The sequence below is a fragment of the Sarcophilus harrisii genome, chromosome 3 (genome assembly GCF_902635505.1).
Source record: "Sarcophilus harrisii chromosome 3, mSarHar1.11, whole genome shotgun sequence".
NCBI classification, from domain to species: Eukaryota; Metazoa; Chordata; class Mammalia; order Dasyuromorphia; family Dasyuridae; genus Sarcophilus; species Sarcophilus harrisii.
The window spans coordinates 362818262-362831790 of record NC_045428.1 but is presented as its reverse complement, the minus strand read 5'-3'; the positions used below and the strand labels follow the sequence as shown (position 1 = coordinate 362831790).

The following is a 13529-nucleotide window of genomic DNA, read 5'->3' as shown; positions in this document are numbered from 1 at the left end:
ATACTAAGTATTGGTGAATTGCAAGATAGACCTGGATCATGTGATTCAACAGTCACACAGGGCTACAGACAGACCCCAACAGCAGAGACTGTCTGCCTTGACAAAGTGCTCAATGGTATTCATACCACTGCTATTTGTAGCATGGAGAGACTCCTGGAGAAGTGTCTAATGTGCCAGATTTAAATTCTTAAAGGTTGCAGCTTCCACTTTTAGAATGATAGTGTTCAGTCCCTGCCCCAAGAACTCTTCATTCATTCCTATGTGTTGTGAGATCAGCAGGGTTGAAGATACTGCTAAAGCAAGTGAAGCCCCAAATTTGAATTAACCCCTCTCGGAAAATACCTGCCCCTTTAAATTCTTTTATTAAAGGTGTGAAAGAGATGCAAACTCAACACTCTTGAAGCTCTTAACTATTTTGCTAATGTTTAAGTAAATTGCATAATATCTTTCCTAGACTTTCCTTCTAAGCTGTCATCCTTTAATGATGGGGGAAACCAAAACACATAGGTTATGATTATTATTAATAATACCTTGGATTTTATGTGGAACCTCTCTTTCAATGAGCTCAAAGCAATTCACACATATTAGCTCATTCCTCTTCACACAAGGCCTGTAAGACATGATTTTATTCCTAGCTTTGGAATCTACTTCTTGGAAAATATCAGTTAACCACTAATTGTCTTCACATCTGTGAATTGGGAGGAATGATAATTGTTCTTTCCATTGCTTGGTTCCATGAGGAAGGAGGGAGGAAGGGAGGGACAAAGAGAAAGAGAGAAGATGAGAGGAAGCACATAAAGGAGGGAAAGCAAAAAAAAAAAAGTAAGAGAAAATGGGAGAGAAAGAAGGGAAAGGAAAAGGAAAGAAGAAGAAAAGAGAGGAAAGGGGAGGAGAGGAAAGGAAAGAAGGAAAAGAGAAAGAGAAAGTGAGAGAAGATGAGATGAGCCCATACATGTTATTTATGTGTACACACACACACACACACACACACACACACAAAGTTACCTATACCAGTTAAATCATATAAATGGACATACACACACATTTGTGGTTTCATCATTTTGAACAATTCCCAGTGTAGAAACTTCATTTACTAATATAAATTATCAACCCACTTTAGAGAATTGCCTGTGGACCCTGAAAAGTTAAGGGATTTCCCAGGGTAACAGTTGTTGTGTCCGACTCTTTATGACCCCATTTGGAGTTTTCTTGGCAGAGATGTTGGAGTGGCTTAGACTGTTCGTTTCTGAGCTAGGTCCTGGGCCCATGAATATATTTCATCATGCTACCTCTCATCTAGACATCTCTAAGTAGATAAGCATGTTTGTATGCATGTATGTGTGAAAATACATATGTATATGCATGCATGTATATTTAGATGTGTGTATATAAATTATATAGATTGAAATTTTTGAATATTATAAAAAAGTGGTAAAATGGTAGTTGATTAGGGCGTAAGGAGGGGTATTTAGTTGAATATGTATGAGAAATTGCTCAGCCTAAGTTATAACCCCATTTTTTTCATTAGTATAAGGATGCTCTGGGGTACATCCCTTTATTTGTCTGTGCTTTGTGAGCCTTGTATATTATTAAATTTTGTACAATGCTTGGAGATCCCAGAATGACAAAGTCCTGAACAGGTGCCCAGTTTTCTTCTGACATCCTTTAATTAGGTCAGCAGAGACAGTTCCAGGAATCCTAAAATCTTTAAATGTGGATCTAAGTTGAGAACAATTCTGGCTTCTGATGCATTTCCTCTATCTATCTCCTTCTTTATTATTGCCATTTGCAGTGCAAGATAGACACTTTGTGGGAGATTGCAAAACCAAAGGGTGAGTCCATGCCCTTGGGAGATGATCTTCTCAAGACACTTAGCCTAACAATCTCAATCTTCAAAAATCCCAGATATGGAAATATGCCTATTTGTTTGCCAGCCCAAATCTAATGACTGGATGGCAGGGAACCAGTCAAAGTGAAACAAAACTTGGCACTTAGAACCCATCTTTCAGCCAAGAATAATGATTATTATAATATCAAGCCCAATCTTCTCAGTGAGTAGGTAACAAGCAGCTCACCTTTTGGAAGTCCTTTGGCTCTAAGACAGCCCATCTCTGAGGACACTGGAAGGAAAACTGACAGGGGGTTATGCTCTTTTTTTTCCTTCCTTCAAAATGAAATGTTGTTTGACTTCCTCTAAATCAATGGTTCTCAAACTTTTGTTCTCAACATCTTTATACTATTAAAATTATTGAGGATCTGTCCAAAGAGTTTTTGTTTATGTGGATCATATTTATAGATATTTACCCTATGAGAAATAAAGCTTAATTTTTAATCTGTAGACCCTCTGAAAGGGTTTCCAAGACCACCAGGATTCTTTGCACCATGCTTTGAGAACCATTGCTCTAGATCATAAATACAGAACTAGATGGAAGCCCAGGAGCCATTTAGTCCTATCCCTTCTTTTTTATAGATGAGAAAATAAGCCTAGAGAGGTTCAATAATTTATTTAAGGTCTCACAGAAGTAGAATCTGACTCTTTATGTAGTCTTATCAGACATTTCAGGCTTCATAATTCTTTGGATTTATAAAACAACGTATATTTCATGGAAATTGACCTCTCAGGTAGCTTTTTAAAATTATGCCATCCTAAATGTCCCAAACAAAAATGTCCCTCACATATCTTGACCAAGTAAAGTTCTGGAGCAAGTCTACTTGTTCTGTATAACATCTTTCAAATACTTTAAAACAGCAATCATTTCCTGGATAAACCTTATTTCTAAAAACAAACAAATAAATAAAAAATTTCTGCTCCTTTACAAAGTACTTTTATTTACATTTTCTCACTTGATCTTTCAAAAACCCTGGAAAGTAGATAGCCAGAATCTAAATCTTTTGAGGGAAGGGACTATTTTGTTTTTGTCTTTGTATCTCCAGAGGCTTACACAAAGTAGGTATTTAATAAATATTTGTGGATTGATGGATAGGAAAGTCAGGTACTATAATCTCTTTTTGACATACAAGGGAAGAGAGGGAAGTCACTCAACTTCTGAATGGTGGAGTGGATACTGAAATATGCATCTTCAACAGTGCTTGCCCTCCCACAATATTCTTCTCCCAAATGAATCTCATATCTACTCCCTGGCACTTAGTGAGGAAGTTCTAAATGACGAAGCAGAGAAATTGTCTCTCTTTCAATATATATTTGTAAAGACACATATAGGATACAATAGGGATGAGATTTGTGATTTTATTCATAAAGGGAATTTCTAGGTGAGGAAACTCCCTCTACACATGCAGGTTAAGAATCAAATTAACAAATGATTCTCTTAGAGACGGTTGCCTAGAGTATTGAGGAGATAAATGACTTGCCCAGGATCTCACAGCTAATATTCATCCAGGCTAGGACTTGAACTTGGGTCTTCCTGGTTTTGAGACCAGCTTTCTAAACACTATACCAAGCTGTATTTCTCTAGCTATATAAACATAGATACATAGAGATAGATAGATAAATAGATAACTCAAATTCCCTTCACTAGATCCACCTCCCATGTAGTATTTTCATTTTTTAGGTAAACTGCTTTAGCCACCTAGTTAGTAGTCTGAGTGTTGGGTTTTAAGAAACACACTGACAAACTATAGCATGTCCATAAATAGGTAATCATAATTGTAAGAGCAATGAAGATCATAATGTACAAGGACTGTTTGAGGATACTTAGTTGGATAATAACTAAATGGGAATGAGGTGGCACATGAAAACTACCTCCTTCCTATCATGTGTTTCATCATATGTAAGAGAAATCAGCCTTGTTCCACTTGGCCACAAGTGGAGGAGTGGGAGTAATAGAAGTGCAAGGAAGCAGCTTGATATAAAGAAAACCTTCCTAATAATTAAGAGTTGTCCCAAGGTAGAATTGGCTTCCTTAGGAAGAGTGAGTTCCCCTTTACTGGAGATAGAAGAATATCATAGAGAAGATTTCTGTTCAGATATAGATTTGAACAGATGAATTTTGAGGTACCTTCCAACTCTAAAATTAATTCTATGATTCTGTGATTCAATAACGAAATAAGCTTTCTATTTAAGATCCTATGAAAAATAGTAAATATATATATATGTTCATTCAATTGATCATTCATATATTTGTTTATTTATTAATATGATTTTCGTCTGAAATCTCTCCAGAAGTTATCTGACTTTTGGTTTTTCTCAATGGTCCATGAAGCAATTTATACATTTTGCATTTATTGAATGGTGAAAGAGGAAGAACAGTAGGGGTTAGTGACTCTTAACTTTGTCTCCCATCTAATACTGCCCTTTGGGGATGTAACTCCATTTCCCTAAAGATTTACTCCCGTAAACTTTGTTTATTGGCCTTACATCAATAGAATTAGTCAAACTCAGTGAAGAGAGTCTGTAAATTCTTTACCAAACACAGTGTTATTGAGCTCTGAAAATTCTTCATAAATACTTATGGACATACAGACTGGATAACATCCTGTGGCCAGGGTCCTATTTAGTTCCTTGAGAGGTAGCTACTTGCCCTCTTCCCCACAGAGACAGGAGCAGCTCACACAAATAGACAGTGTAGGACAGGTTCCAAAGCTGAGTATTTGCATAAACTTCAAATATACCTGCTTCAAGATTCTTTCTTTAAACCAAATAAACACTTTCTCCTCAGCATTTCATCTGTATACCCAGCAGTCTTGCTGGTCATGTTCTCTCTAGCCATTTCTGGCTTCCAAACCAACCCTTAGAAAAAAAAAAAAAAATGAAGGCATTAGAACTCTGTTGCTCATTCCAGATCCCTTCTTACCTACACACTGTAAACTGACACCACATAACCTCTCTTGTCTTGTAAAAGATCTCCCTCCCTGTATACAACCCAGAATAGCATCAGCCTCCTTCACAGCGACATTATCCTGGACATTTTGTCACTTGCTATTACCTCCCAGTCCAGTGATCTGGGATATCTTGGGCAGGGTGTGTCTGGCACCAAAAGCTATGACCTTGAAGCTATTAGGAGGAGTTAACCATGGCAATGTGCTATGTCCTCAAAACAGGGCCGAATATCACTTTTCAAAGCCCCTTCCTGAGGGTACAGTCTGACAAAATAAGGCTACATTTCACTGAATATTGAATGCTTAATTGCAAGTGGCTTTCAGCTAGAAACAGTACTAGAAGCCCTGCCTTCTAAAACTACTCAATTTAGTACACATTGATGCATTCCAACAGCAAAATTAAAATAGTAAACCAATATATAGCTAAAGAGTAATGTCAAGACTAAGTGTGTTTTTAAGGGTGGGGAACAAAAGTAAGTATTTAATTGAGGTGAAGAGTAAACACAGAAGCTCCAAGCCCTGGTGGGATGGGGTGAATGAAAATAATCAGCTCTCCATTGATCCATCCCAGAAGACTTTCTTGCTTGGTTGTGACACCATTAGATCCTATCAATTCTTGCTAATCTTAGCATATAAACAGAAGTAAGGTATCTTTTTTTTTTTTTTTTTTTTTGTATCCTAGCAAATCTCTTGGGATGATCTGAAAGTGCCCAGAATGAAACAAAACTCCCCTGATCTGTATACAGGCTTAAAACAGATATGTTTGTCTTTTTTTTTTTTTTTTTCCATTCTGGTCCTTTCAATCATTGACTTCCGTCCTTCTCTGCTTAAACATCTCCAAATATACCAGGCTCTGTTCCACTCTTCCTCCCACCCACATCTCTCAGTCCCTTTCCTGTTGCATCGATAGAGACAGGTCAAATTTAAAACATTCCCTTTCCTTTCTTGGCCTCAGAGCTCCTTCCAGATGGCCCTTTTCGGTCAGCCTCTCAGATACACCCAGAACTGAACTGGATTGTTAGATATCCATGAGGGGGTGGGTGGAGGTGGAGGGACAGAATACTGAGTCCAGCGGAGCACTTCAGATTTTCACTTCACACATCAGGGCAGAGTTGGGCTCACGATATTTTTATTGGTTGGTTGAGTTCTGACACTGTCTCAAAATCTTGAACCCAGAGAGTGAGATAAGCTCAAGAAAAGGAGACCGAGGTGGCTAGAGGGTTAAGGAGTGGGCTGGTAGGAACTGCCAGACATAAAATTATTTTACTCTGAAAAGGATGAGAATGTAAGACGGAATGGACTAGAGGTATTTAAAATTATGGAGGAGGGAGGGGGAAGCAGTTGATTCCCTCCTCTGAAACTGCGCCAAAAACCAAGAGGGGTGGGGGGAGGCAGCAGCTGAGGGGAAAGCCAGGTAGGACAATTAAAACGGAAATCTGGCTCCTCTCAGCACGGAGCTGGTCTACAGAATTCACTGCAGTGGGAGGTGGGGCCAGTCTGGTACAGTCTCTGAGTTTGAAAGGAGCTGGGCGGGTTCGGGAATGCCAGTCAGCTTTTGTAGCTCTGAGCTCAGAGAGAGGGGGGTAACAGATACCATGCTTCAAGTCAGGGTCCAAGAGTTGAGGAGAAATCTACCCACCCCTTTCGTTCTATCTCCCCTTTCTCATTATCCTGACTATTCCCCTCCCCCATGCACTCCATCACGCACAGACTTTGAAGCATTCTCCTCCAGCTACAGGTCAACACGAATGCACAGTCCCTATATATGGATCTTGTGGCTTGATTCTGTCGCAGACGAATCCTAGAACAGTGGTCCCACAGTGGTTCACTTTGGAAACCTGGGGAAAAGAGTCCTTTCCCTCACCACCTCCCTAGGAGCAAATATCAGTGTCTAAATAAAATCCCTTTTCATGTTTTTTTCACCGTTCCCAAATTCTCCCATACCTCCCATACCCCTAGGGCTAATCCCCATCCAGGACAACCTTATACTGAAAGAAAAAATGTGGTGAACCCTCTGAGAGGGCTGAAGGACTAGTGTTAGTGGCCTCCCCTGATTCTGCTCCTGCCCCACCCCCTCCACTCAGTACAAAGGAGGTGGGTTTTTCGGGGATCTTGGGGGGGGGGTTGATTAAGGGGAATGACTGTAAGTCTATGCCAGACTTTGGTCTCCTGAGTTGGGATCCTTGGCAAGCTGCTTTCTGCAGCACCAATAAATAATACCCCCGGATACTAGTGGTGATTCATAAAAGCAATTAAATAAGAAAGTGCCTCTTCATTGCTGATCATATCCTGAACTAAGGACATCCAAAATTGTGTGTGTGTGTGTGTGTGCTTGTAACTATTCTCAACATTATAATATTTTAAAATGTATCTGCATTTGTTAAAAACAATTTGAGTGTATGGTTCTTCAGCATACTCTATAGCCAGTTGATTGTAATTGTGCTAAATCTACTCCAGGATTGACATAGACTTCATTCATTTATATATCTTTTTTTTAAATTTGCACACCTATTTGTTGCTCATTAAAGTAAGTGACTATTACTTATGGAAGGTAGGTTTTCAGGGAACCTACAGCTTCATGGCCTTGCCCAGAAAAGGTCCTTTTCTTTTCCCAGACCCCTTTACCTAAACCCCTTGACTAGCTTTCAATGAAATAGAAATTACCTATCTGCAAGATTAGAGCACATTGTATTGGGGTTTGTTGGTTGGATTTTGTACCCAGATTTGAAATGGAAAGATTGTCTTTTGCCTTTTTTCTATCCCCAGCACAAAGTGCAGTGCTTGGCAAATAGTAAGCAATTAATAAATGCTTGTTGACCGACTGACTGATTGACTTTATCATGTCAGAAGATTTCCAATAAGGACTCTCCATAAAAGTGCATATTCTCCCTTAGCCTCCTCTATTCCTGGTTAATAATAATGATTATAATACTAGTAATAATAATGCAACATTTAGCAGCTATCTAGCACTTTTCATCTTGAGAGTCTTACAGATGCTAGCCAATTAATCTTCACACCACCCCTCTGAGGTAGGTAAGCATATTACTCATGATGGACTGTGTATACTGTATATGCAAAGACCAGCAAAACAGTTTACCTATTCATCATGGTTCACTTGATATAGTAACTGGTATTTTAAAAACACCTCATCATAGATAGAATAATTAGAGATGTGCTTTTGTTAAAAAAGCCACTACCCACTTCTAGTGTACCCTTGGGTACTAAATAATTACCCATTTTGTGTGGTTATCTAGCTCACTAATTACCCACAGAAATTGGGGTCAGGTGTTAACTGCTTGAAATAAGTATCCTCCAAAGACATCACTGAGTTGTATAAAGAAAATGATGTGTTCATAGCAAAACTTTCATAAGTCATGTGTGTCTGTGTGTATCTCTATATAAAGTGAACATAGGCTTAGCATGTGAAACTTAAGCCAAAACACAGTGCTGAGAAGGTATACCCAAGAGCAACAGTAAGAAACCTCTAAAAAAGGCTCAGGAAATCACATTTTTCCATTCACTTTTTAAAATCAAAGGTGGGCATAGGTAGCTGATTCCCACAATCTGGCCTTCAGACACAGAGTGCACTAAAACAGCTGATGACCAGTTTTTTTTTTTTTTTTTTTTTTTTTTTTAAGGATGATTAATTTTGGTGTTATAGGGAGGTACCCCAGTGAGTCAAGGTTTTTTTGACAGCTCCACCCATTTTGAATTTAAAAAACCACATTTCTTCTTTTCTCTGCCAACCTAATGCCAACACACCAACAGACAGATCTGAAAAGGGACTCCAGCACAGTCACCAGCCCCCAGCAACCATTCATTTCTCCTCATCACTAGAAAAAAATTAAAGGAACCCACTATTGATGTCCTCTCTATCTCTGTCTCTCTATTTCCTTCTTAGTTTCTTTCTGTCTCCTGTTTGTCTCTGTATCTCTGTATCTCTCTCTCTCTCTCTCTCTCTCTCTCTCTCTCCCTCTCTCTCTCTTTTTCTCATGCTTTTCCCTCTCCTTGGCACTCAGCTGTGTTTCTGTGGATCTCACAACTAGAGACAAAGCACAGTGTCTGAGTGAAGCACAAAGAAACTACCTTTAAAAACATAGACTTAGGAGAAAACCTGCATCCCCAGATGCCCCCTCCTTCCTTGCTATTTGCAGAACTGGGTGTTATGCATAGCGTAGCAAGGCTAGATCATTGTAGTCAGGAAAATTGGGTCAGAATAGCAATATACCCACCATCATTGTGGATAGGTAGAGAATCCAAATCAGGGGAGATTACCTGTCTTAATGTTTCATTGTTTAGCAGAGCCCTTAAAATGGGAGCCAGCAGAAGGTTGAGGAAATGCTCTGTTAGTCAACACATTCATTCTCTCTCTCTCTCTCTCTCTCTCTCTCTCTCTCTTTCCCTCCTTATTTCTCTATCTCTGTTTCTCTCCTTTCTCTGTCTCTCTCTGTGTCTATATATGTCTCACTGCTTCCCTCTCTATTTGTCTATCTCTTTCTCTCCCTCTCTTCTCTCTTTCCCCCTTCCATCTGAATTATTATTTATCATTATCAAGGGACTTCAGGCTGATCAATGAAGTGTGCATGTATCTGACGGACATTTGATAGGGAAACGCTTCAGGAATAAGGAGAATCCCTGTAGTAGAAGGGAAGCATGAGGAGGAGACACAGTGACTGATGAGTTCATCCCCAAATCCAAGGGCATATAAGTGGTAAATTAGCACATATTGCAAATATAGTCAGCAAGCGGCAACCCAGCCATTGAAAAGAGAGGGGAGATTTTTAGCTTTGAAGTCATCAAACGCCTGAGAAGTGTCTGTATTTTTTTTAAATGTAGACTTGAAGTGTTGCTATTTCAACCTCAAAGATGCTAGGTTCAAAGAATTGCTTGGGTGCTGTTGACTTTGCGTGAAAAGAAAAACACCCCCAAATAAATTATATCTTGATTTAAAAAAATAAATTCACACAGGGTGTGAAGCAATTAGGGGAGACCTGTACTATTCTGAATCTCCTTCTCCCTCCCTTCCATTTCTCTTCTCTCCTTCCCCCTCCCCTTTTCTTTTAGAGAATGTGATACCTGATCTATGTGTCTAGCAGTCTGAGAATTTTTTTTATTTGGATAATACAGTGTCTGGCCTTCCCCCTGACCTGGTGGGGTATTTTGGGTCTCATTAGTAGTCAAGGAAATGCTTTAGTGCATCCGGTGCTGAGAATCAGGGATGAGACAGGGAGGTAGAGAAAGAAAGAGAAAGAGAGGAAAAGATTCAGGAGAAAGAGAGAGAGAGAGAGACAGAGAGAGACAGAGAGAATGAAAATGAGAATGCTAGAGAAAATATTAGAAGAGACGCTTGATTCTAGCCCTTGTCTCCAAGATATGGAAGGAAGTGAGAAATAACAGTATTGCAGCTTTGTATATGAGCCTAACAGGGAGGGGGGAAAATGGGGGAGGGGAGGGACTGTATTCTCAGAAAGGAGGGGGGGAAACCCGCAGAAGAGCTAAAGGTGATTAGAGGGGGATATTGATTCCTTATTCTGCTAGAGATTTAAGCAGGCATGCAAGGAATCTGTATGATGGTTGGCAAAAGGAGACCCAAAACCTCCTGTAACCAGACACTCTGGCTTTCCAGGAGCTGAGTGAGAGGGAAGAGAAGAAAGGGGGCAGTGTGGTCTAGGAAATTTCAACTCGTCGCTGATTTGTGCCTGATGCTTGCTGTCCGTCAGCAGCCTCCCTTACAATCTCTCTCTCTCTCTCTCTCTCTCTCTCTCTCTCTCTCTCTCTCACTCCCCCTCTCTCTCTTTTTTCCTCCCTCGTCGTCTTCACTGAAACCTAGGGGAGCCAGTAAAGATTAAATGTGCTTTCTCAAAGGCAGGCACTTCATGCTGCTATGTCTAAAGAGCTTTAAAAAAAATTTTTTTTAAGAGAAAGGGAGGGAGGTTAAGAGACTGTGTGTGTGCATGTGTGTGTGTGTGTGTGTGTGTGAGAGAGAGAGAGAGAGAGAGAGAGAGAGAGAGAGTGAGTGAGTGTCGGAGACGGACAGAGAGAGAGAGAATCGGACAGAGAGAGAGACTAGATATAATGATGACGGACTGGCTTTTCTAAGAGGAAGAGGAAGAAGGAAAGGAGAAAGAAGAAGGAGAGACCCTGGACGGAGGACTTTGGCTTGAAGAGAGGTGAGAAAAAATGGGGGGAGGGAGGTAAAATATACAGTTCGTGAATGTAGCGGAGAGAAGTAGAGAGATATAATGTAGCTGTATTGTTCGTCTGTACTAAAAAAAAAAAAAAAAAAAAAAAAAAAAAAAAAAAAAAAAAAAGGAGGGCTGGGTGGATAGAGAAGTAGAGAGCCTGGGGCTTTAAATGTTTTCAGCTGCATAAGGAAATGAATGGATAATATTTCACATTTTTACTGAGAGCTCAGGGCCCCTGTGAGTTTCCTTTTCAATGCAGCTGCTTTGTCATCTTCAGGCAACCAGACAACTACCTTGCAGAGGCCTAAACATTACAGAAAGAAAGAAAAGAAGGAAAAGGGGGAAAAAAGAAGAGAGGTTGGGAGGGAGGGAGAAAGAAAAATAAGGAGAAATCGAAGAGTTCTCTTCCTCCACCCTTTCCCCTCCCCTCCTCTAAGTAGTCTTATTTTTGGAGGCTGCGCAGGAAGCTTTTCAGCACAGGAAAGATCATCTCACAGTAAGAGGGGGGAAAGAAAATAACAGTAGCTGTCATCTAGGATGGAAGCGGGTGGGTGATGCTTCAGGTTCTCCCTGAAATGTCGGCAAGAGAATTCGAAGGATCCCCGATGTCTCTCCTGCTTTCCTTTCCCCCCTGCACTTTGACCCCCCCACCTCACCCCCAGCCATGCCTCACTCTATATCTCCCGATTGACAGACTCTAGTTAATTTGGCCTTGGCTTTCACCAAGCAGCTGATGCAGAGGAGGCCGCAGTTTGCCGGACTCGCAAAGTGGACACTAGAGAGAAAGAAGGAAGGGGGTGGGGGGGTGGAAAGCAGCTGTTGAAAATTTTAGCTCTTTCCCCCCACTCTCCTTTGGGGATTTTGGCTGAACATTTTAAAAAATACAGTTGGCTGTTTTGGGCTCCCTAGACCCCTTTGCTTTTTTCCCTTCTTATGACAAACTGCAAACTGCCGAATGATAAACCCAACGTAATATTCCCCACGCCGGTCTCAGCCCCGTCCCCTCTCCTTTCCACCTGAAATCCCTTACCCTGGCTACCTCCTGTTCCCTCTCCACCTCTTTTGGCTGCTGTTCCTGAAGGCTGAAGCCCCTCGATACTCCAAATGGGTGAGTTGCTCCATGATATTTTTATTTACACATTCATAAGCCTTAAACTGCTGCTTCTCAGGCTCTCTTCTTCCTAAAATCTAGTCTGTCTGATCTTGCCTGGCTCTCTGCCTCTGATGGGGGAGAAAAATGCCTTACCTTTTCTTTATATTTAATTCTTTTCTAATTAGAATTAAGTTAAAGCTTTGACATATGACCAATTCTCATTATAACCATTTAAAAAAATAAGACAGAGATGTTTCCAGAAATGTTCCTGTATTTTCCATTTTGGTAGACCAAAGTGTGAGAGAGTCTGCTATTTGGTCATGGTTTTATGTTCAGGTATGTATATGAGCATGCGAACATATATGCAGAGGTTTTTACACTTACGCCTATATCTTCAAGTAAATGGAATATGCATTTTTTAACAGCAGGGGCTCAAAGAGAAGATGTCTTTCCACCTGTTCATTGTATTTTAGCCATGAACCTTGAGCAGAATTTGCCTGTCATTCTTGTCTGAGATTTTCTTTTTTCTTCTCAAGAAAGGAATGTCTGTTGCGCCCCTCTCAATCCCTGAGACCCTAACTTGTGATGTTTACCGTTTAAATCCACGGGTTAGGCTCTTGGGAGCTGTGAGTTGTGCCTTTGCATCTGGGATATTTGGTGGAACTTTTTTTTTTCTGTTTGTTTTTAAGCAAACACAAAAGAAAAGAAACTTTGAGTGAAATGGATGAGTGGATCTCTAGAGTTCTTATTGTTAGAAACCAGGTGTCTAAAAAGAAGCAGATTATATATTTTCATTTTTTTGGTTAAAGTGTGTATGTATGTGCTATTATAATATCCAGGAGGTGCGATTATATGTATATATGTATATTTCTATATACATATAAATTTTATGTCTGAGGCTGGTGAAGATCATCTACATTTTTTTTTCCTTGAGAGCAACACACAGTACTATCAGAGCGTAACAAGAACAGCTCAGTACCCTGGTGCTTGACCTCAGAACATCTCAGCTGAAGTCCCAGCATGCCCCATGCCTCTAAGTTTGAAACTGAACAATTAATCTTAGATTTATGCCCAATTAAAATGTATGCATGGATATATATGTGATACATATAGATGCACGTACACACATGCATCCATACATCGATGTCAAAACCAATTCTTGGGCTGTTTGCAATCCAGAATGACAGATTGATTGGGTTGAAAATACTCTTCTTACTGTTCGGCTGGAAAGATATGAGTTGGGATTGTTAATAGACCTGATTTGTGGGCCACCATGAAAAAAATTTTAAGGGGTGGGGAGGTGGGACCAGAGCTAAAATGGAAAAAAAAAAAAAAAAGGGAAAAACCCACTAATGTACTTTAGTGATTTTTTAAAAAAAATTGACAAAGCCTAATGGGATTAAAACTAGTGAAGG

The 13529-nt window shown here is 40.0% G+C and overlaps 1 non-coding gene across 1 annotated transcript; it reads left to right on the top strand.

Annotated features, from left to right (window-relative positions):
* Positions 1-12648: 12648 nt before the first annotated feature.
* On the top strand, positions 12649-12798 carry MIR125A (microRNA mir-125a). Its single transcript, NR_105709.1, has one exon. It is a non-coding gene; the product is annotated as a microRNA mir-125a (primary transcript).
* Positions 12799-13529: the final 731 nt, after the last annotated feature.